Source organism: Hemitrygon akajei, unplaced genomic scaffold, assembly GCF_048418815.1.
Source record: "Hemitrygon akajei unplaced genomic scaffold, sHemAka1.3 Scf000166, whole genome shotgun sequence".
Taxonomy (NCBI): Eukaryota; Metazoa; Chordata; class Chondrichthyes; order Myliobatiformes; family Dasyatidae; genus Hemitrygon; species Hemitrygon akajei.
In genome coordinates, this window is record NW_027332052.1 from 673,919 (window position 1) to 695,425 (window position 21,507).

The following is a 21,507-nucleotide window of genomic DNA, read 5'->3' on the forward strand; positions in this document are numbered from 1 at the left end:
GTGGAGGGAGATTCACTCTCTTTCTGACCCCGGGAGTTTGTGATGGAAATGTGTGGTTGCAGTTTCACTCTATGTCTGACCACGGAATTTGTGAATGGACGGTGTGGAGGGAGTTTCAATCTGTGTCTGACATCGGCAATGTGTGATGGGACGGTTTGGGTGGAGATTCACTCTGTGTCTGACCCCGGGAGTCTGTGATTGGACGATGATAAGGGAGCTTTACTCTTTGTCTGACCCCGGGAGTATGTGATGGAAAGGTGTGGATGAAGATTCACTCTATGTCTGACCCCTGGAATTTGTGATAGGATGGTGTGGAAGGAGAATCACTCTGTGTCTGACCCCGGCAATGTGTGATGAGACGGTTTGGATGGAGGTTCACTCAGTGTCTGACCCCGAGGGGTTTAAGATGGGACGGTGTGGATGGAGATTCACTCTGTGTCTGACCACGGGAACGTGTGATGAGACGGTTTGGATGGAGGTTCACTCCGAGTCTGACCACAGGAGTGTGTGATGGGACGGTGAAGAGGGAGATTCACTCTGTGTCAGACCCCGGGAACGTGTGATGGGACGGTTTGGATGGAGATTCAATCTCTATCTGACCCCGGGCTTTTCTGATGGGACGGTGTGGAGGGAGATTCACTCTGTGTCTGACCCCGTGAGTTTGTGATGGGCCGGTGTGTATGGAGATTCACTTTATGTCTGACCCCGGTCTATTGTGATGGGACGGTGTGGATGGAGATTCACTCTGTGTCTGACCCCTGGAAAGTGTGATGGGACGGTGTGGATGGAGATATACTCTGTGTCAGACCCCGGGAGTGTGTGATGGGACGGTGTGGAGGGAGATTCACTCTCTTTCCGACCCCGGGAGTTTGTGATGGAAATGTGTGGTTGCAGTTTCACTCTATGTCTGACCACGGAATTTGTGAATGGACGGTGTGGAGGGAGTTTCAATCTGTGTCTGACATCGGCAATGTGTGATGGGACGGTTTGGGTGGAGATTCACTCTGTGTCTGACCCCGGGAGTCTGTGATTGGACGATGATAAGGGAGCTTTACTCTTTGTCTGACCCCGGGAGTATGTGATGGAAAGGTGTGGATGCAGATTCACTCTATGTCTGACCCCTGGAATTTGTGATAGGATGGTGTGGAAGGAGAATCACTCTGTGTCTGACCCCGGCAATGTGTGATGAGACGGTTTGGATGGAGGTTCACTCAGTGTCTGACCCCGAGGGGTTTAAGATGGGACGGTGTGGATGGAGATTCACTCTGTGTCTGACCACGGGAACGTGTGATGAGACGGTTTGGATGGAGGTTCACTCCGAGTCTGACCACAGGAGTGTGTGATGGGACGGTGAAGAGGGAGATTCACTCTGTGTCAAACCCCGGGAACGTGTGATGGGACGGTTTGGATGGAGATTCAATCTCTATCTGACACCGGGCTTTTCTGATGGGCCGGTGTGTATGGAGATTCACTTTGTGTCTGACCCCGGTCTATTGTGATTGGACGGTGTGGAGGGAGATTCACACTGTGTCTGACCCCGTGAGTTTGTGATGGGACGGTGTGATTGGAAATTCATTCTGTGTCTGACCCCGGGAGTGTGTGTTGGGACGGTGAGGAAGGAGATTCACTCTGTGTCTGACCCCGGGAACGTGTGATGGGACGGTTTGGATGCAGATTCACTCTGTTCCTGACGCCGGGAGTGTGTGATGGGACGGTGAGGAGGGAGATTTACTCTTTGTCTGACCCCGGGAGTTTGTGATGGAAAGGTGTGGATGCAGATTCACTCTATGTCTGACCCCTGGAATTTGTGATGGGATGGTGTGGAAGGAGATTCACTCAATGTCTGACCCCGGGCTTTTGTGATGGGATTGTGTGGAGGGAGATTCACTCTGTGTCTGACCCCGGGAGTTTGTGATGGACGGTGTGGATGGAGATTCACTCTGTGTCTGACCCCGGGCTTTTGTGATGGGACGGTGAGGAGGGAGATTCACTCTGTGTCTGACCCCGGGCTTTTGTGATGGGACGGTGAGGAGGCAGATTCACTCTGTGTCTGACCCCTGGAATTTGTGATAGGATGGTGTGGAAGGAGATTCACTCTGTGTCTGACCCCGGCAATGTGTGATGAGACGGTTTGGATGGAGGTTCACTCAGTGTCTGACCCCGAGGGGTTTAAGGTGGGACGGTGTGGATGGAGATTCACTCTGTGTCTTACCCCGGGAATGTTTGATGGGACAGTTTGGATGGAGATTCACTCTGTGACTGACCCGGGCTTTTGTGATGGGACGGTGAAGAGGGAGATTCACTCTGTATCTGACCCCGGGGACGTGTGATGGGACGGTTTGGATGGAGGTTCACTCTGAGTCTGACCCCAGGAGTGTGTGATGGGCGGTGAAGAGGGAGATTCACTCTGTGTCAGACCCCGGGAAAGTGTGATGGGACGGTTTGGATGGAGATTCAATCTCTATCTGACCCCGGGCTTTTCTGATGGGACGGTGTGGAGGGAGATTCACTTTGTGTCTGACCCCGGTCTATTGTGATGGGACGGTGTGGAGGGAGATTCACACTGAGTCTGACCCCGGGAGTTTGTGATGGGACGGTGTGATTGGAAATTCACTCTGTGTCTGACCCCGGGAGTGTGTGTTGGGACGGTGAGGAGGGAGATTCACTCTGGGTCTGACCCCGGGAGTTTGTGATGGACGGTGTGGATGGAGATTCACTCTATGTCTCACCCCTGGAATTTGTGATGGGATGGTGTGGAAGGAGATTCACTCTGTGTCTGACCACGGCAATGTGTGATGGAAAGGTGTGGATGCAGTTTCACTCTATTTCTTACCCCTGGAATTTGTGATGGGATGGTGTGGAGGGAGATTCACTCTGTGTCTGACCCCGTGAAAGTGTGATGGGACCGTTTGGATGGAGATTCACTCTGTGTCTGACCGCGCACTTTTGTGATGGGACAGTGTGGATGGAGATTCACTCTGTGTCAGACCCCGGGAGTGTGTGATGGGACGGTGTGGAGGGAGATTCACTCTGTTTCTGACCCCGGGAGTTTGTGATGGAAATGTGTGGATGCAGATTCACTCTATGTCTGACCACGGAATTTGTGATTGGACGGGGTGGAGGGAGTTTCAATCTGTGTCTGACATCGGCAATGTGTGATGGGACGGTTTGGATTGAGATTCACTCTGTGTCTGACCCCGGGCTTTTGTGATGGAACGGTGAGGAGGGAGATTCACTCTGTGTCTGACCCAGGGAATGTGTGATGGGACGGTTTGGATGCAGATTCACTCTGTGTCTGACCCCGGGAGTCTTGATTGAACGGTGAGAAGGGAGCTTTACTCTTTGTCTGACCCCGGGAGTACGTGATGGAAAGGTGTGGATGCAGATTCACTCTATGTCTGACCCCTGGAATTTGTGATGGGCCGGTGTGGATTGAGATGCACTCTGTGTCTGACCCCGGGAGTATGTGATGGAAAGTTGTGGATGCAGATTCACTCTATGTCTGACCCCTGGAATTTGTGATAGGATGGTGTGGAAGGAGATTCCCTCTGTGTCTGACCCCGTCAATGAGTGATGAGACGGTTTGGATGGAGGTTCTCTCAGTGTCTGACCCCGAGGGGTTTAAGATGGGACGGTGTGGATGGAGATTCACTCTGTGACTGACCCGGGCTTTTGTGATGGGACGGTGAAGTGGGAGATTCACTATGTGTCTGACCACGGGAACGTTTGATGGGACGGTTTGGATGAAGGTTCACTCTGAGTCTGACCCCAGGAGTGTGTGATGGGACGGTGAAGAGGGAGATTCACTCTGTGTCAGACCCCGGGAACGTGTGATGGGACGGTTTGGATGGAGATTCAATCTCTATCTGACCCCGGGCTTTTCTGATGGGACGGTGTGGAGGGAGATTCACTCTGTGTCTGACCCCGTGAGTTTGTGATGGTCCGGTGTGTATGGAGATTCACTTTATGTCTGACCCCGGTCTATTGTGATGGGACGGTGTGGATGGAGATTCACTCTGTGTCTGACCCCTGGAAAGTGTGATGGGACGGTGTGGATGGAGATATACTCTGTGTCAGACCCCGGGAGTGTGTGATGGGACGGTGTGGAGGGAGATTCACTCTCTTTCTGACCCCGGGAGTTTGTGATGGAAATGTGTGGTTGCAGTTTCACTCTATGTCTGACCACGGAATTTGTGAATGGACGGTGTGGAGGGAGTTTCAATCTGTGTCTGACATCGGCAATGTGTGATGGGACGGTTTGGGTGGAGATTCACTCTGTGTCTGACCCCGGGAGTCTGTGATTGGACGATGATAAGGGAGCTTTACTCTTTGTCTGACCCCGGGAGTATGTGATGGAAAGGTGTGGATGAAGATTCACTCTATGTCTGACCCCTGGAATTTGTGATAGGATGGTGTGGAAGGAGAATCACTCTGTGTCTGACCCCGGCAATGTGTGATGAGACGGTTTGGATGGAGGTTCACTCAGTGTCTGACCCCGAGGGGATTAAGATGGGACGGTGTGGATGGAGATTCACTCTGTGTCTGACCACGGGAACGTGTGATGAGACGGTTTGGATGGAGGTTCACTCCGAGTCTGACCACAGGAGTGTGTGATGGGACGGTGAAGAGGGAGATTCACTCTGTGTCAGACCCCGGGAACGTGTGATGGGACGGTTTGGATGGAGATTCAATCTCTATCTGACACCGGGCTTTTCTGATGGGCCGGTGTGTATGGAGATTCACTTTGTGTCTGACCCCGGTCTATTGTGATTGGACGGTGTGGAGGGAGATTCACACTGTGTCTGACCCCGTGAGTTTGTGATGGGACGGTGTGATTGGAAATTCACTCTGTGTCTGACCCCGGGAGTGTGTGTTGGGACGGTGAGGAGGGAGATTCACTCTGTGTCTGACCCCGGGAACGTGTGATGGGACGGTTTGGATGCAGATTCACTCTGTTCCTGACGCCGGGAGTGTGTGATGGGACGGTGAGGAGGGAGATTTACTCTTTGTCTGACCCCGGGAGTTTGTGATGGAAAGGTGTGGATGCAGATTCACTCTATGTCTGACCCCTGGAATTTGTGATGGGATGGTGTGGAAGGAGATTCACTCAGTGTCTGACCCCGGGCTTTTGTGATGGGATTGTGTGGAGGGAGATTCACTCTGTGTCTGACCCCGGGAGTTTGTGATGGACGGTGTGGATGGAGATTCACTCTATGTCTCACCCCTGGAATTTGTGATGGGATGGTGTGGAGGGAGTTTCAATCTGTGTCTGACATCGGCAATGTGTGATGGGACGGTTTGGATGGAGATTCACTCTGTGTCTGACTCCGAGCTTATGTGATGGGACGGTGAGGAGGGAGATTCACTCTGTGTCTGACCACGGGCTTTTGTGATGGGACGGTGAGGAGGCAGATTCACTCTGTGTCTGACCCCTTGAATTTGTGATAGGATGGTGTGGAAGGAGATTCACTCTGTGTCTGACCCCGGCAATGTGTGATGAGACGGTTTGGATGGAGGTTCACTCAGTGTCTGACCCCGAGGGGTTTAAGATGGGACGGTGTGGATGGAGATTCACTCTGTGTCTTACCCCGGGAATGTGTGATGGGACAGTTTGGATGGAGATTCACTCTGTGACTGACCCGGGCTTTTGTGATGGGACGGTGAAGAGGGAGATTCACTCTGTGTCTGACCCCGGGAACGTGTGATGGGACGGTTTGGATGGAGGTTCACAGTGAGTCTGACCCCAGGAGTGTGTGATGGGACGGTGAAGAGGGAGATTCACTCTGTGTCTGACCCCGGGAACGTGTGATGGGACGGTTTGGATGGAGGTTCACAGTGAGTCTGACCCCAGGAGTGTGTGATGGGACGGTGAAGAGGGAGATTCACTCTGTGACAGACCCCGGGAACGTGTTATGGGACGGTTTGGATGGAGATTCAATCTCTATCTGACCCCGGGCTTTTCTGATGGGACGGTGTGGAGGGAGATTCACTTTGTGTCTGACCCCGGTCTATTGTGATGGGACGGTGTGGAGGGAGATTCACACTGTGTCTGACCCCGGGAGATTGTGATGGGACGGTGTGATTGGAAATTCACTCTGTGTCTGACCCCGGGTGTGTGTGTTGGGACGGTGAGGAGGGAGATTCACTCTGTGTCTGACCCCGGGAACGTGTGATGGGACGGTTTGGATTCAAATTCACTCTGTTCCTGACGCCGGGAGTGTGTGATGGGACGGTGAGGAGGGAGATTTACTCTTTGTCTGACCCCGGGAGTTTGTGATGGAAAGGTGTGGATGCAGATTCACTCTATGTCTGACCCCTGGAATTTGTGATGGCATGGTGTGGAAGGAGATTCACTCAGTGTCTGACCCCGGGCTTTTGTGATGGGATTGTGTGGAGGGAGATTCACTCTGTGTCTGACCCCGGGGACGTGTGATGGGACGGTTTGGATGGAGGTTCACTCTGAGTCTGACCCCAGGAGTGTGTGATGGGACGGTGAAGAGGGAGATTCACTCTGTGTCAGACCCCGGGAAAGTGTGATGGGACGGTTTGGATGGAGATTCAATCTCTATCTGACCCCGGGCTTTTCTGATGGGACGGTGTGGAGGGAGATTCACTTTGTGTCTGACCCCAGTCTATTGTGATGGGACGGTGTGGAGGGAGATTCACACTGAGTCTGACCCCGGGAGTTTGTGTTGGGACGGTGTGATTGGAAATTCACTCTGTGTCTGACCCCGGGAGTGTGTGTTGGGACGGTGAGGAGGGAGATTCACTCTGTGTCTCACCCCTGGAATTTGTGATGGGATGGTGTGGAAGGAGATTCCCTCTGTGTCTGACCACGGCAATGTGTGATGGAAAGGTGTGGATGCAGTTTCACTCTATGTCTTACCCCTGGAATTTGTGATGGGATGGTGTGGAGGGAGATTCACTCTGTGTCTGACCCCGTGAAAGTGTGATGGGACCGTTTGGATGGAGATTCACACTGTGTCTGACCCCGCACTTTTGTGATGGGACGGTGTGGATGGAGATTCACTCTGTGTCAGACCCCGGGAGTGTGTGATGGGACGGTGTGGAGGGAGATTCACTCTGTTTCTGACCCCGGGAGTTTGTGATGGAAATGTGTGGATGCAGATTCACTCTATGTCTGACCACGGAATTTGTGATTGGACGGGGTGGAGGGAGTTTCAATCTGTGTCTGACAACGGCAATGAGTGATGGAAAGGTGTGGATGCAGTTTCACTCTATGTCTTACCCCTGGAATTTGTGATGGGATGGTGTGGAGGGAGATTCACTCTGCGTCTGACCCCGTGAAAGTGTGATGGGACCGTTTGGATGGAGATTCACTCTGTGTCTGACCCCGCACTTTTGTGATGGGACGGTGTGGATGGAGATTCACTCTGTGTCAGACCCCGGGAGTGTGTGATGGGACGGTGTGGAGGGAGATTCACTCTGTTTCTGACCCCGGGAGTTTGTGATGGAAATGTGTGGATGCAGATTCACTCTATGTCTGACCACGGAAATTGTGATTGGACGGGGTGGATGGAGATTCACTCTGTGTCTGACCCCGGGCTTTTGTGATGGAACGGTGAGGAGGGAGATTCACTCTGTGTCTGACGCCGGGCTTTTGTGATGGGACGGTGAGGAGGGAGATTCAATATCTGTCTGACCCCGGGCTTTTGTGATGGGACAGTGTGGAGGGAAATTCACTCTGTGTCTGACCCCTTGAGTTTGTGATGGGACGGTGATGAGGGAGATTCACTCTGTGTCTGACCCAGGGAATGTGTGATGGGACGGTTTGGATGCAGATTCACTCTGTGTCTGACCCCGGGAGTATGTGATGGAAAGGTGTGGATGCAGATTCACTCTATGTCTGACCCCTGGAATTTGTGATGGGCCGGTGTGGATTGAGATGCACTCTGTGTCTGACCCCGGGTGTATGTGATGGAAAGTTGTGGATGCAGATTCACTCTATGTCTGACCCCTGGAATTTGTGATAGGATGGTGTGGAAGGAGATTCCCTCTGTGTCTGACCCCGTCAATGAGTGATGAGACGGTTTGGATGGAGGTTCTCGCAGTGTCTGACCCCGATGGGTTTAAGATGGGACGGTGTGGATGGAGATTCACTCTGTGACTGACCCGGGCTTTTGTGATGGGACGGTGAAGTGGGAGATTCACTCTGTGTCTGACCCCGGGAACGTTTGATGGGACGGTTTGGATGAAGGTCCACTCTGAGTCTGACCCCAGGAGTGTGTGATGGGACGGTGAAGAGGGAGATTCACTCTGAGTCAGACCCCGGGAACGTGTGATGGGACGGTTTGGATGGAGATTCAATCTCTATCTGACCCCGGGCTTTTATGATGGGACGGTGTGGAGGGAGATTCACTCTGTGTCTGACCCCGTGAGTTTGTGATGGGCCGGTGTGTATGGAGATTCACTTTATGTCTGACCCCGGTCTATTGTGATGGGACGGTGTGGATGGAGATTCACTCTGTGTCTGACCCCTGGAAAGTGTGATGGGACGGTGTGGATGGAGATATACTCTGTGTCAGACCCCGGGAGTGTGTGATGGGACGGTGTGGAGGGAGATTCACTCTCTTTCTGACCGCGGGAGTTTGTGATGGAAATGTGTGGTTGCAGTTTCACTCTATGTCTGACCACGGAATTTGTGAATGGACGGTGTGGAGGGAGTTTCAATCTGTGTCTGACATCGGCAATGTGTGATGGGACGGTTTGGGTGGAGATTCACTCTGTGTCTGACCCCGGGAGTCTGTGATTGGACGATGATAAGGGAGCTTTACTCTTTGTCTGACCCCGGGAGTATGTGATGGAAAGGTGTGGATGCAGATTCACTCTATGTCTGACCCCTGGAATTTGTGATAGGATGGTGTGGAAGGAGAATCACTCTGTGTCTGACCCCGGCAATGTGTGATGAGACGGTTTGGATGGAGGTTCACTCAGTGTCTGACCCCGAGGGGTTTAAGATGGGACGGTGTGGATGGAGATTCACTCTGTGTCTGAACACGGGAACGTGTGATGAGACGGTTTGGATGGAGGTTCACTCCGAGTCTGACCACAGGAGTGTGTGATGGGACGGTGAAGAGGGAGATTCACTCTGTGTCAGACCCCGGGAACGTTTGATGGGACGGTTTGGATGGAGATTCAATCTCTATCTGACACCGGGCTTTTCTGATGGGCCGGTGTGTATGGAGATTCACTTTGTGTCTGACCCCGGTCTATTGTGATTGGACGGTGTGGAGGGAGATTCACACTGTGTCTGACCCCGTGAGTTTGTGATGGGACGGTGTGATTGGAAATTCACTCTGTGTCTGACCCCGGGAGTGTGTGTTGGGACGGTGAGGAGGGAGATTCACTCTGTGTCTGACCCCGGGAACGTGTGATGGGACGGTTTGGATGCAGATTCACTCTGTTCCTGACGCCGGGAGTGTGTGATGGGACGGTGAGGAGGGAGATTTACTCTTTGTCTGACCCCGGGAGTTTGTGATGGAAAGGTGTGGATGCAGATTCACTCTATGTCTGACCCCTGGAATTTGTGATGGGATGGTGTGGAAGGAGATTCACTCAGTGTCTGACCCCGGGCTTTTGTGATGGGATTGTGTGGAGGGAGATTCACTCTGTGTCTGACCCCGTGAGTTTGTGATGGACGGTGTGGATGGAGATTCACTCTATGTCTCACCCCTGGAATTTGTGATGGGATGGTGTGGAAGGAAATTCACTCTGTGTCTGACCACGGCAATGTGTGATGGAAAGGTGTGGATGCAGTTTCACTCTATGTCTGACCCCTGGAATTTGTGATGGGTTGGTGTGGAAGGAGATTTACTCTGTGTCTGACCCCGGGCAATGTGTGATGGGACGGTTTGGATGCAGGTTCACTGAGCGTCTGACCCCGGGCTTTTGTGATAGGATTGTGTGGAGGGAGATTCACTCTGTGTCTGACCACGTGAAAGTGTGATGGGACCGTTTGGATGGAGATTCACTCTGTGTCTGACCCCGCACTTTTGTGATGGGACGGTGTAGATGGAGATTCACTCTGTGTCTGACCCCGCACTTTTGTGATGGGACGGTGTGGATGGAGATTCACTCTGTGTCAGACCCCGGGAGTGTGTGATGGGACGGTGTGGAGGAAGATTCACTTTGTTTCTGACCCCGGGAGTTTTTGATGGAAATGTGTGGATGCAGATTCACTCTAAATCTGACCACGGAATTTGCGATTTGACGGGGTGGAGGGAGTTTCAATCTGTGTCTGACATCGGCAATGTGTGATGGGACGGGTTGGATGGAGATTCACTCTGTGTCTGACCCCGGGCTTTTGTGATGGGACGGTGAGGATGGAGATTCACTCTGTGTCTGACCCCGGGATTTTGTGATGGGACGGTGAGGAGGGAGATTCAATATCTGTCTGACCCCGGGCTTTTGTGATGGGACGGTGTGGAGGGAGATTCACTCTGTGTCTGACCCCGGGCTTTTGTGATGGGACGGTGAGTAGGGAGATTCACTCTGTGTCTGACCCCGTGAGTTCGTGATGGGCCGGTGTGGATGGAGATTCCCTCTGTGTCTGACCCCGGGAGTGTGTGATGGGACGGTGTGTTTGGAAATTCACTCTGTGTCTGACCCCGGGAGTGTGTGATGGGTCGGTGAGGAGGGAGATTCACTCTGTGTCTGACCACGGGAACGTGTGATGGGACGGATTGGATGCAGATTCACTCTGTGCCTGACGCCGGGAGTGTGTGATGGGACGGTGAGGAGGGAGATTTACTCTTTGTCTGACCCCGGGAGTTTGTGATGGAAAGGTGTGGATGCAGATTCACTCTATGTCTGACCACTGGAATTTGTGATGGGATGATGTGGAAGGAGATTCACTCTGTGTCTGACCACGGCATTGTGTGATGGGACAGTTTGGATGGAGGTTCACTCAGTGTCTGACCCCAGGCTTTTGTGATGGGTTTGTGTGGAGGGAGATTCACTCTGTGTCTGACCACGGCATTGTGTGATGGGACGGTTTGGATGGGGATTCACTCTGTGTCTGACCGCGGGGAAGTGTTAAGGGGCGTTTTGGATGTAGATTCACTCTGTGTCTGACCCCGGGCTTTTGTGATGGGACGGTGTGGATGGAGATTCACTCTGAGTCTGACCCAGGGAAAGTATGATGGGACGGTTTGGATGGACATTCACTTTGTGTCTGACCCCGGGTTTTTGTGATGGGAGGGTCTGGATGGAGATTCACTCTGTGTCTGACCCCTGGAATTTGTGATGGGATGGTGTGGAAGGAGATTCACTCAGTGTCTGACCCCGGGCTTTTGTGATGGGATTGTGTGGAGGGAGATTCACTCTGTGTCTGACCCCGGGAGTTTGTGATGGACGGTGTGGATGGAGATTCACTCTATGTCTCACCCCTGGAATTTGTGATGGGATGGTGTGGAGGGAGTTTCAATCTGTGTCTGACATCGGCAATGTGTGATGGGACGGTTTGGATGGAGATTCACTCTGTGTCTGACTCCGAGCTTATGTGATGGGACGGTGAGGAGGGAGATTCACTCTGTGTCTGACCACGGGCTTTTGTGATGGGACGGTGAGGAGGCAGATTCACTCTGTGTCTGACCCCTTGAATTTGTGATAGGATGGTGTGGAAGGAGATTCACTCTGTGTCTGACCCCGGCAATGTGTGATGAGACGGTTTGGATGGAGGTTCACTCAGTGTCTGACCCCGAGGGGTTTAAGATGGGACGGTGTGGATGGAGATTCACTCTGTGTCTTACCCCGGGAATGTGTGATGGGACAGTTTGGATGGAGATTCACTCTGTGACTGACCCGGGCTTTTGTGATGGGACGGTGAAGAGGGAGATTCACTCTGTGTCTGACCCCGGGAACGTGTGATGGGACGGTTTGGATGGAGGTTCACAGTGAGTCTGACCCCAGGAGTGTGTGATGGGACGGTGAAGAGGGAGATTCACTCTGTGTCTGACCCCGGGAACGTGTGATGGGACGGTTTGGATGGAGGTTCACAGTGAGTCTGACCCCAGGAGTGTGTGATGGGACGGTGAAGAGGGAGATTCACTCTGTGACAGACCCCGGGAACGTGTTATGGGACGGTTTGGATGGAGATTCAATCTCTATCTGACCCCGGGCTTTTCTGATGGGACGGTGTGGAGGGAGATTCACTTTGTGTCTGACCCCGGTCTATTGTGATGGGACGGTGTGGAGGGAGATTCACACTGTGTCTGACCCCGGGAGATTGTGATGGGACGGTGTGATTGGAAATTCACTCTGTGTCTGACCCCGGGTGTGTGTGTTGGGACGGTGAGGAGGGAGATTCACTCTGTGTCTGACCCCGGGAACGTGTGATGGGACGGTTTGGATTCAAATTCACTCTGTTCCTGACGCCGGGAGTGTGTGATGGGACGGTGAGGAGGGAGATTTACTCTTTGTCTGACCCCGGGAGTTTGTGATGGAAAGGTGTGGATGCAGATTCACTCTATGTCTGACCCCTGGAATTTGTGATGGCATGGTGTGGAAGGAGATTCACTCAGTGTCTGACCCCGGGCTTTTGTGATGGGATTGTGTGGAGGGAGATTCACTCTGTGTCTGACCCCGGGGACGTGTGATGGGACGGTTTGGATGGAGGTTCACTCTGAGTCTGACCCCAGGAGTGTGTGATGGGACGGTGAAGAGGGAGATTCACTCTGTGTCAGACCCCGGGAAAGTGTGATGGGACGGTTTGGATGGAGATTCAATCTCTATCTGACCCCGGGCTTTTCTGATGGGACGGTGTGGAGGGAGATTCACTTTGTGTCTGACCCCAGTCTATTGTGATGGGACGGTGTGGAGGGAGATTCACACTGAGTCTGACCCCGGGAGTTTGTGTTGGGACGGTGTGATTGGAAATTCACTCTGTGTCTGACCCCGGGAGTGTGTGTTGGGACGGTGAGGAGGGAGATTCACTCTGTGTCTCACCCCTGGAATTTGTGATGGGATGGTGTGGAAGGAGATTCCCTCTGTGTCTGACCACGGCAATGTGTGATGGAAAGGTGTGGATGCAGTTTCACTCTATGTCTTACCCCTGGAATTTGTGATGGGATGGTGTGGAGGGAGATTCACTCTGTGTCTGACCCCGTGAAAGTGTGATGGGACCGTTTGGATGGAGATTCACACTGTGTCTGACCCCGCACTTTTGTGATGGGACGGTGTGGATGGAGATTCACTCTGTGTCAGACCCCGGGAGTGTGTGATGGGACGGTGTGGAGGGAGATTCACTCTGTTTCTGACCCCGGGAGTTTGTGATGGAAATGTGTGGATGCAGATTCACTCTATGTCTGACCACGGAATTTGTGATTGGACGGGGTGGAGGGAGTTTCAATCTGTGTCTGACAACGGCAATGAGTGATGGAAAGGTGTGGATGCAGTTTCACTCTATGTCTTACCCCTGGAATTTGTGATGGGATGGTGTGGAGGGAGATTCACTCTGCGTCTGACCCCGTGAAAGTGTGATGGGACCGTTTGGATGGAGATTCACTCTGTGTCTGACCCCGCACTTTTGTGATGGGACGGTGTGGATGGAGATTCACTCTGTGTCAGACCCCGGGAGTGTGTGATGGGACGGTGTGGAGGGAGATTCACTCTGTTTCTGACCCCGGGAGTTTGTGATGGAAATGTGTGGATGCAGATTCACTCTATGTCTGACCACGGAAATTGTGATTGGACGGGGTGGATGGAGATTCACTCTGTGTCTGACCCCGGGCTTTTGTGATGGAACGGTGAGGAGGGAGATTCACTCTGTGTCTGACGCCGGGCTTTTGTGATGGGACGGTGAGGAGGGAGATTCAATATCTGTCTGACCCCGGGCTTTTGTGATGGGACAGTGTGGAGGGAAATTCACTCTGTGTCTGACCCCTTGAGTTTGTGATGGGACGGTGATGAGGGAGATTCACTCTGTGTCTGACCCAGGGAATGTGTGATGGGACGGTTTGGATGCAGATTCACTCTGTGTCTGACCCCGGGAGTATGTGATGGAAAGGTGTGGATGCAGATTCACTCTATGTCTGACCCCTGGAATTTGTGATGGGCCGGTGTGGATTGAGATGCACTCTGTGTCTGACCCCGGGTGTATGTGATGGAAAGTTGTGGATGCAGATTCACTCTATGTCTGACCCCTGGAATTTGTGATAGGATGGTGTGGAAGGAGATTCCCTCTGTGTCTGACCCCGTCAATGAGTGATGAGACGGTTTGGATGGAGGTTCTCGCAGTGTCTGACCCCGATGGGTTTAAGATGGGACGGTGTGGATGGAGATTCACTCTGTGACTGACCCGGGCTTTTGTGATGGGACGGTGAAGTGGGAGATTCACTCTGTGTCTGACCCCGGGAACGTTTGATGGGACGGTTTGGATGAAGGTCCACTCTGAGTCTGACCCCAGGAGTGTGTGATGGGACGGTGAAGAGGGAGATTCACTCTGAGTCAGACCCCGGGAACGTGTGATGGGACGGTTTGGATGGAGATTCAATCTCTATCTGACCCCGGGCTTTTATGATGGGACGGTGTGGAGGGAGATTCACTCTGTGTCTGACCCCGTGAGTTTGTGATGGGCCGGTGTGTATGGAGATTCACTTTATGTCTGACCCCGGTCTATTGTGATGGGACGGTGTGGATGGAGATTCACTCTGTGTCTGACCCCTGGAAAGTGTGATGGGACGGTGTGGATGGAGATATACTCTGTGTCAGACCCCGGGAGTGTGTGATGGGACGGTGTGGAGGGAGATTCACTCTCTTTCTGACCGCGGGAGTTTGTGATGGAAATGTGTGGTTGCAGTTTCACTCTATGTCTGACCACGGAATTTGTGAATGGACGGTGTGGAGGGAGTTTCAATCTGTGTCTGACATCGGCAATGTGTGATGGGACGGTTTGGGTGGAGATTCACTCTGTGTCTGACCCCGGGAGTCTGTGATTGGACGATGATAAGGGAGCTTTACTCTTTGTCTGACCCCGGGAGTATGTGATGGAAAGGTGTGGATGCAGATTCACTCTATGTCTGACCCCTGGAATTTGTGATAGGATGGTGTGGAAGGAGAATCACTCTGTGTCTGACCCCGGCAATGTGTGATGAGACGGTTTGGATGGAGGTTCACTCAGTGTCTGACCCCGAGGGGTTTAAGATGGGACGGTGTGGATGGAGATTCACTCTGTGTCTGAACACGGGAACGTGTGATGAGACGGTTTGGATGGAGGTTCACTCCGAGTCTGACCACAGGAGTGTGTGATGGGACGGTGAAGAGGGAGATTCACTCTGTGTCAGACCCCGGGAACGTTTGATGGGACGGTTTGGATGGAGATTCAATCTCTATCTGACACCGGGCTTTTCTGATGGGCCGGTGTGTATGGAGATTCACTTTGTGTCTGACCCCGGTCTATTGTGATTGGACGGTGTGGAGGGAGATTCACACTGTGTCTGACCCCGTGAGTTTGTGATGGGACGGTGTGATTGGAAATTCACTCTGTGTCTGACCCCGGGAGTGTGTGTTGGGACGGTGAGGAGGGAGATTCACTCTGTGTCTGACCCCGGGAACGTGTGATGGGACGGTTTGGATGCAGATTCACTCTGTTCCTGACGCCGGGAGTGTGTGATGGGACGGTGAGGAGGGAGATTTACTCTTTGTCTGACCCCGGGAGTTTGTGATGGAAAGGTGTGGATGCAGATTCACTCTATGTCTGACCCCTGGAATTTGTGATGGGATGGTGTGGAAGGAGATTCACTCAGTGTCTGACCCCGGGCTTTTGTGATGGGATTGTGTGGAGGGAGATTCACTCTGTGTCTGACCCCGTGAGTTTGTGATGGACGGTGTGGATGGAGATTCACTCTATGTCTCACCCCTGGAATTTGTGATGGGATGGTGTGGAAGGAAATTCACTCTGTGTCTGACCACGGCAATGTGTGATGGAAAGGTGTGGATGCAGTTTCACTCTATGTCTGACCCCTGGAATTTGTGATGGGTTGGTGTGGAAGGAGATTTACTCTGTGTCTGACCCCGGGCAATGTGTGATGGGACGGTTTGGATGCAGGTTCACTGAGCGTCTGACCCCGGGCTTTTGTGATAGGATTGTGTGGAGGGAGATTCACTCTGTGTCTGACCACGTGAAAGTGTGATGGGACCGTTTGGATGGAGATTCACTCTGTGTCTGACCCCGCACTTTTGTGATGGGACGGTGTAGATGGAGATTCACTCTGTGTCTGACCCCGCACTTTTGTGATGGGACGGTGTGGATGGAGATTCACTCTGTGTCAGACCCCGGGAGTGTGTGATGGGACGGTGTGGAGGAAGATTCACTTTGTTTCTGACCCCGGGAGTTTTTGATGGAAATGTGTGGATGCAGATTCACTCTAAATCTGACCACGGAATTTGCGATTTGACGGGGTGGAGGGAGTTTCAATCTGTGTCTGACATCGGCAATGTGTGATGGGACGGGTTGGATGGAGATTCACTCTGTGTCTGACCCCGGGCTTTTGTGATGGGACGGTGAGGATGGAGATTCACTCTGTGTCTGACCCCGGGATTTTGTGATGGGACGGTGAGGAGGGAGATTCAATATCTGTCTGACCCCGGGCTTTTGTGATGGGACGGTGTGGAGGGAGATTCACTCTGTGTCTGACCCCGGGCTTTTGTGATGGGACGGTGAGTAGGGAGATTCACTCTGTGTCTGACCCCGTGAGTTCGTGATGGGCCGGTGTGGATGGAGATTCCCTCTGTGTCTGACCCCGGGAGTGTGTGATGGGACGGTGTGTTTGGAAATTCACTCTGTGTCTGACCCCGGGAGTGTGTGATGGGTCGGTGAGGAGGGAGATTCACTCTGTGTCTGACCACGGGAACGTGTGATGGGACGGATTGGATGCAGATTCACTCTGTGCCTGACGCCGGGAGTGTGTGATGGGACGGTGAGGAGGGAGATTTACTCTTTGTCTGACCCCGGGAGTTTGTGATGGAAAGGTGTGGATGCAGATTCACTCTATGTCTGACCACTGGAATTTGTGATGGGATGATGTGGAAGGAGATTCACTCTGTGTCTGACCACGGCATTGTGTGATGGGACAGTTTGGATGGAGGTTCACTCAGTGTCTGACCCCAGGCTTTTGTGATGGGTTTGTGTGGAGGGAGATTCACTCTGTGTCTGACCACGGCATTGTGTGATGGGACGGTTTGGATGGGGATTCACTCTGTGTCTGACCGCGGGGAAGTGTTAAGGGGCGTTTTGGATGTAGATTCACTCTGTGTCTGACCCCGGGCTTTTGTGATGGGACGGTGTGGATGGAGATTCACTCTGAGTCTGACCCAGGGAAAGTATGATGGGACGGTTTGGATGGACATTCACTTTGTGTCTGACCCCGGGTTTTTGTGATGGGAGGGTCTGGATGGAGATTCACTCTGTGTCTGACCCCGGGAGTTTGTGATGGGACGGTGTGGATGGAGATTCACTCTGTGTCTGACCCCGGGAAAGTGTGATGGGACGGTGTGGATGGAGATTCACTCTGTGTCAGACCCCGGGAGAGTGTGATGGGACGGTGTGGAGGGAGATTCACTCTGTTTCTGACCCCGGGAGTTTGTGATGGAAATGTGTGGTTGCAGATTCACTCTCTGTCTGACCACGGAATTTGTGAATGGACGGTGTGGAGGGAGTTTCAATCTGTGTCTGACATCGGCAATGTGTGATGGGACGGTTTGGATGGAGATTCACTCTGTGTCTGACCCCGGGCTTTTGTGATGGAACGGTGAGGAGGGAGATTCACTCTGTGTCTGACCCCGGGCTTTTGTGATGGGACGGTGAGGAGGGAGATTCAATATCTGTCTGACCCCGGGCTTTTGTGATGGGACGGTGTGGAGGGAGATTCACTCTGTGTCTGACCCCTTGAGTTTGTGATGGGCCGGTGTGTATGGAGATTCACTTTGTGTCTGACCCAGGGTTTTTGTGATGGGCCGGTGTTAATGGAGATTCACCTTGTGTCTGACCCCGCCAGTGTGTGATGGGACGGTGATGAGGGAGATTCACTCTGTGTCTGACCCAGGGAATGTGTGATGGGACGGTTTGGATGCAGATTCACTCTGTGTCTGACCCCGGGCTTTTGTGATGGGACGGTGAGGAGGGAGATTCAATATCTGTCTGACCCCGGGCTTTTGTGTTGGGACGGTGTGGAGGGAGATTCACTCTGTGTCTGACCCCGGGCTTTTGTGATGGGACGGTGAGTAGGGAGATTCACTCTGTGTCTGACCCCGTGAGTTCGTGATGGGCCGGTGTGGATGGAGATTCCCTCTGTGTCTGTCCCCGGGAGTGTGTGATGGGACGGTGTGTTTGGAAATTCACTCTGTGTCTGACCCCGGGAGTGTGTGATGGGTCGGTGAGGAGGGAGATTCACTCTGTGTCTGACCACGGGAACGTGTGATGGGACGGATTGGATGCAGATTCACTCTGTGCCTGTCGCCGGGAGTGTGTGATGGGACGGTGAGGAGGGAGATTTACTCTTTGTCTGACCCCGGGAGTTTGTGATTGAAAGGTGTGGATGCAGATTCACTCTATGCCTGACCACTGGAATTTGTGATGGGATGATGTGGAAGGAGATTCACTCTGTGTCTGACCACGGCATTGTGTGATGGGACGGTTTAGATGGAGGTTCACTCAGTGTCTGACCCTAGGCTTTTGTGATGGGTTTGTGTGGAGGGAGATTCACTCTGTGTCTGACCCCGGGAGATTGTGATGGGAAGGTTTGGATGGGGATTCACTCTGTGTCTGACCGCGGGGAATTGTTAAGGGGCGTTTTGGATGTAGATTCACTCTGTGTCTGACCCCGGGCTTTTGTGATGGGAAGGTCTGAATGGAGATTCACTCTGTGTCTGACCCCGGGAGTTTGTGATGGGACGGTGTGGATGGAGATTCACTCTGTGTCTGACCCCGGGAATGTGTGATGGGACGGTGTGGATGGAGATTCACTCTGTGTTAGACCCCGGGAGAGTGTGATGGGACGGTGTGGAGGGAGATTCACTCTGTTTCTGACCCCGGGAGTTTGTGATGGAAATGTGTGGTTGCAGATTCACTCTATGTCTGACCACGGAATTTGTGAATGGACGGTGTGGAGGGAGTTTCAATCTGTGTCTGACATTGGCAATGTGTGATGGGACGGTTTGGATGGAGATTCACTCTGTGTCTGACCCCGGGCTTTTGTGATGGAACGGTGAGGAGGGAGATTCACTCTGTGTCTGACCCCGGGCTTTTGTGATGGGACGGTGTGGAGGGAGATTCACTCTGTGTCTGACCCCTTGAGTTTGTGATGGGCCGGTGTGTATGGAGATTCACTTTGTGTCTGATCCAGGGTTTTTGTGATGGGCCGGTGTTAATGGAGATTCACCTTGTGTCTGACCCCGCCAGTGTGTGATGGGACGGTGATGAGGGAGATTCACTCTGTGTCTGACCCAGGGAATGTGTGATGGGACGGTTTGGATGCAGATTCACTCTGTGTCTGACCCCGGGCTTTTGTGATGGGACGGTGAGGAGGGAGATTCAATATCTGTCTGACCCCGGGCTTTTGTGATGGGCCGGTGTGTATGGAGATTCACTTTGTGTCTGACCCCGTGTTTTTGTGATGGGCCGGTGTGGATGGAGATTCACTCTGAGTTTGACCCAGGGAAAGTATGATGGGACGGTTAGGATGGACATTCACTTTGTGTCTGACCCCGTGTTTTTGTGATGGGAAGGTCTGGATGGAGATTCACTCTGTGTCTGACCCCGGGCTTTTGTGATGGGACGGTGAGGAGGGAGATTCAATATCTGTCTGACCCCGGGCTTTTGTGATGGGACGGTGTGGAGGGAGATTCACTCTGTGTCTGACCCAGGGTTTTTGTGATGGGCCGGTGTTAATGGAGATTCGCCTTGTGTCTGACCCCGCCAGTGTGTGATGGGTCGGTGATGAGGGAGATTCTCTCTGTGTCTGACCCAGGGAATGTGTGATGGGATGGGTTGGATGCAGATTCACTCTGTGTCTGACCCCGGGCTTTTGTGATGGGACGGTGAGGAGGGAGATTCAATATATGTCTGACCCCGGGCTTTTGTGATGGGACGGTGTGGATGGAGATTCACTCTGAGTCTGACCCAGGGAAAGTATGATAGAACGGTTTGGATGGACATTCACTTTGTGTCTGTCCCCGGGTTTTTGTGATGGGAAGGTCTGGATGGAGATTCACTCTGTGTCTGACCCCGGGAGTTTGTGATGGGACGGTGTGGATGGAGATTCACTCTGTGTCTGACATCGGCAATGTGTGATGGGACGGTTTGGATGGAGATTCACTCTGTGTCTGACCACGGGCTTTTGTGATGGAACGGTGCGGAGGGAGATTCACTCTGTGTCTGACCCCGGGCTTTTGTGATGGGACGGTGAGGAGGGAGATTCAATATCTGTCTGACCCCGGGCTTTTGTGATGGGACGTTGTGGAGGGAGATTCACTCTGTGTCTGACCCCTTGAGTTTGTGATGGGCCGGTGTGTATGGAGATTCACTTTGTGTCTGACCCAGGGTTTTTGTGATGGGCCGGTGTTAATGGAGATTCACCTTTTGTCTGACCCCGCCAGTGTGTGATGGGACGGTGATCAGGGAGATTCACTCTGTGTCTGACCCAGGGAATGTGTGATGGGACGGTTTGGATGCAGTTTCACTCTGTGTCTGAACCCGGGCTTTTGTGATGGGACGGTGAGGAGGGAGATTCAATATCTGTCTGACCCCGGGCTTTTGTGATGGGACGGTGTGGAGGGAGATTCACTCTGTGTCTGAACCCGGGCTTTTGTGATGGGACGGTGAGTAGGGAGATTCACTCTGTGTCTGACCCCGTGAGTTCGTGATGGGCCGGTGTGGATGGAGATTCCCTCTGTGTCTGACCCCGGGAGTGTGTGATGGGACGGTGTGTTTGGAAATTCACTCTGTGTCTGACCCGGGGAGTGTGTGATGGGTCGGTGAGGAGGGAGATTCACTCTGTGTCTGACCACGGGAACGTGTGATGGGACGGATTGAATGCAGATTCACTCTGTGCCTGTCGCCGGGAGTGTGTGATGGGACGGTGAGGAGGGAGATTTACTCTTTGTCGGACCCCGGGAGTTTGTGATGGAAAGGTGTGGATGCAGATTCACTCTATGTCTGACCACTGGAATTTGTGATGGGATGATGTGGAAGGAGATTCACTCTGTGTCTGACCACGGCATTGTGTGATGGGACGGTTTGGATGGAGGTTCGCTCAGTGTCTGACCCCAGGCTTTTGTGATGGGTTTGTGTGGAGGGAGATTCACTCTGTGTCTGACCCCGGGAGATTGTGATGGGACGGTTTGGATGGGGATTCACTCTGTGTCTGACCGCGGGGAAGTGTTAAGGGGCGTTTTGGATGTAGATTCACTCTGTGTCTGACCCCGGGCTTTTGTGATGGGAAGGTCGGAATGGAGATTCACTCTGTGTCTGACCCCGGGAGTTTGTGATGG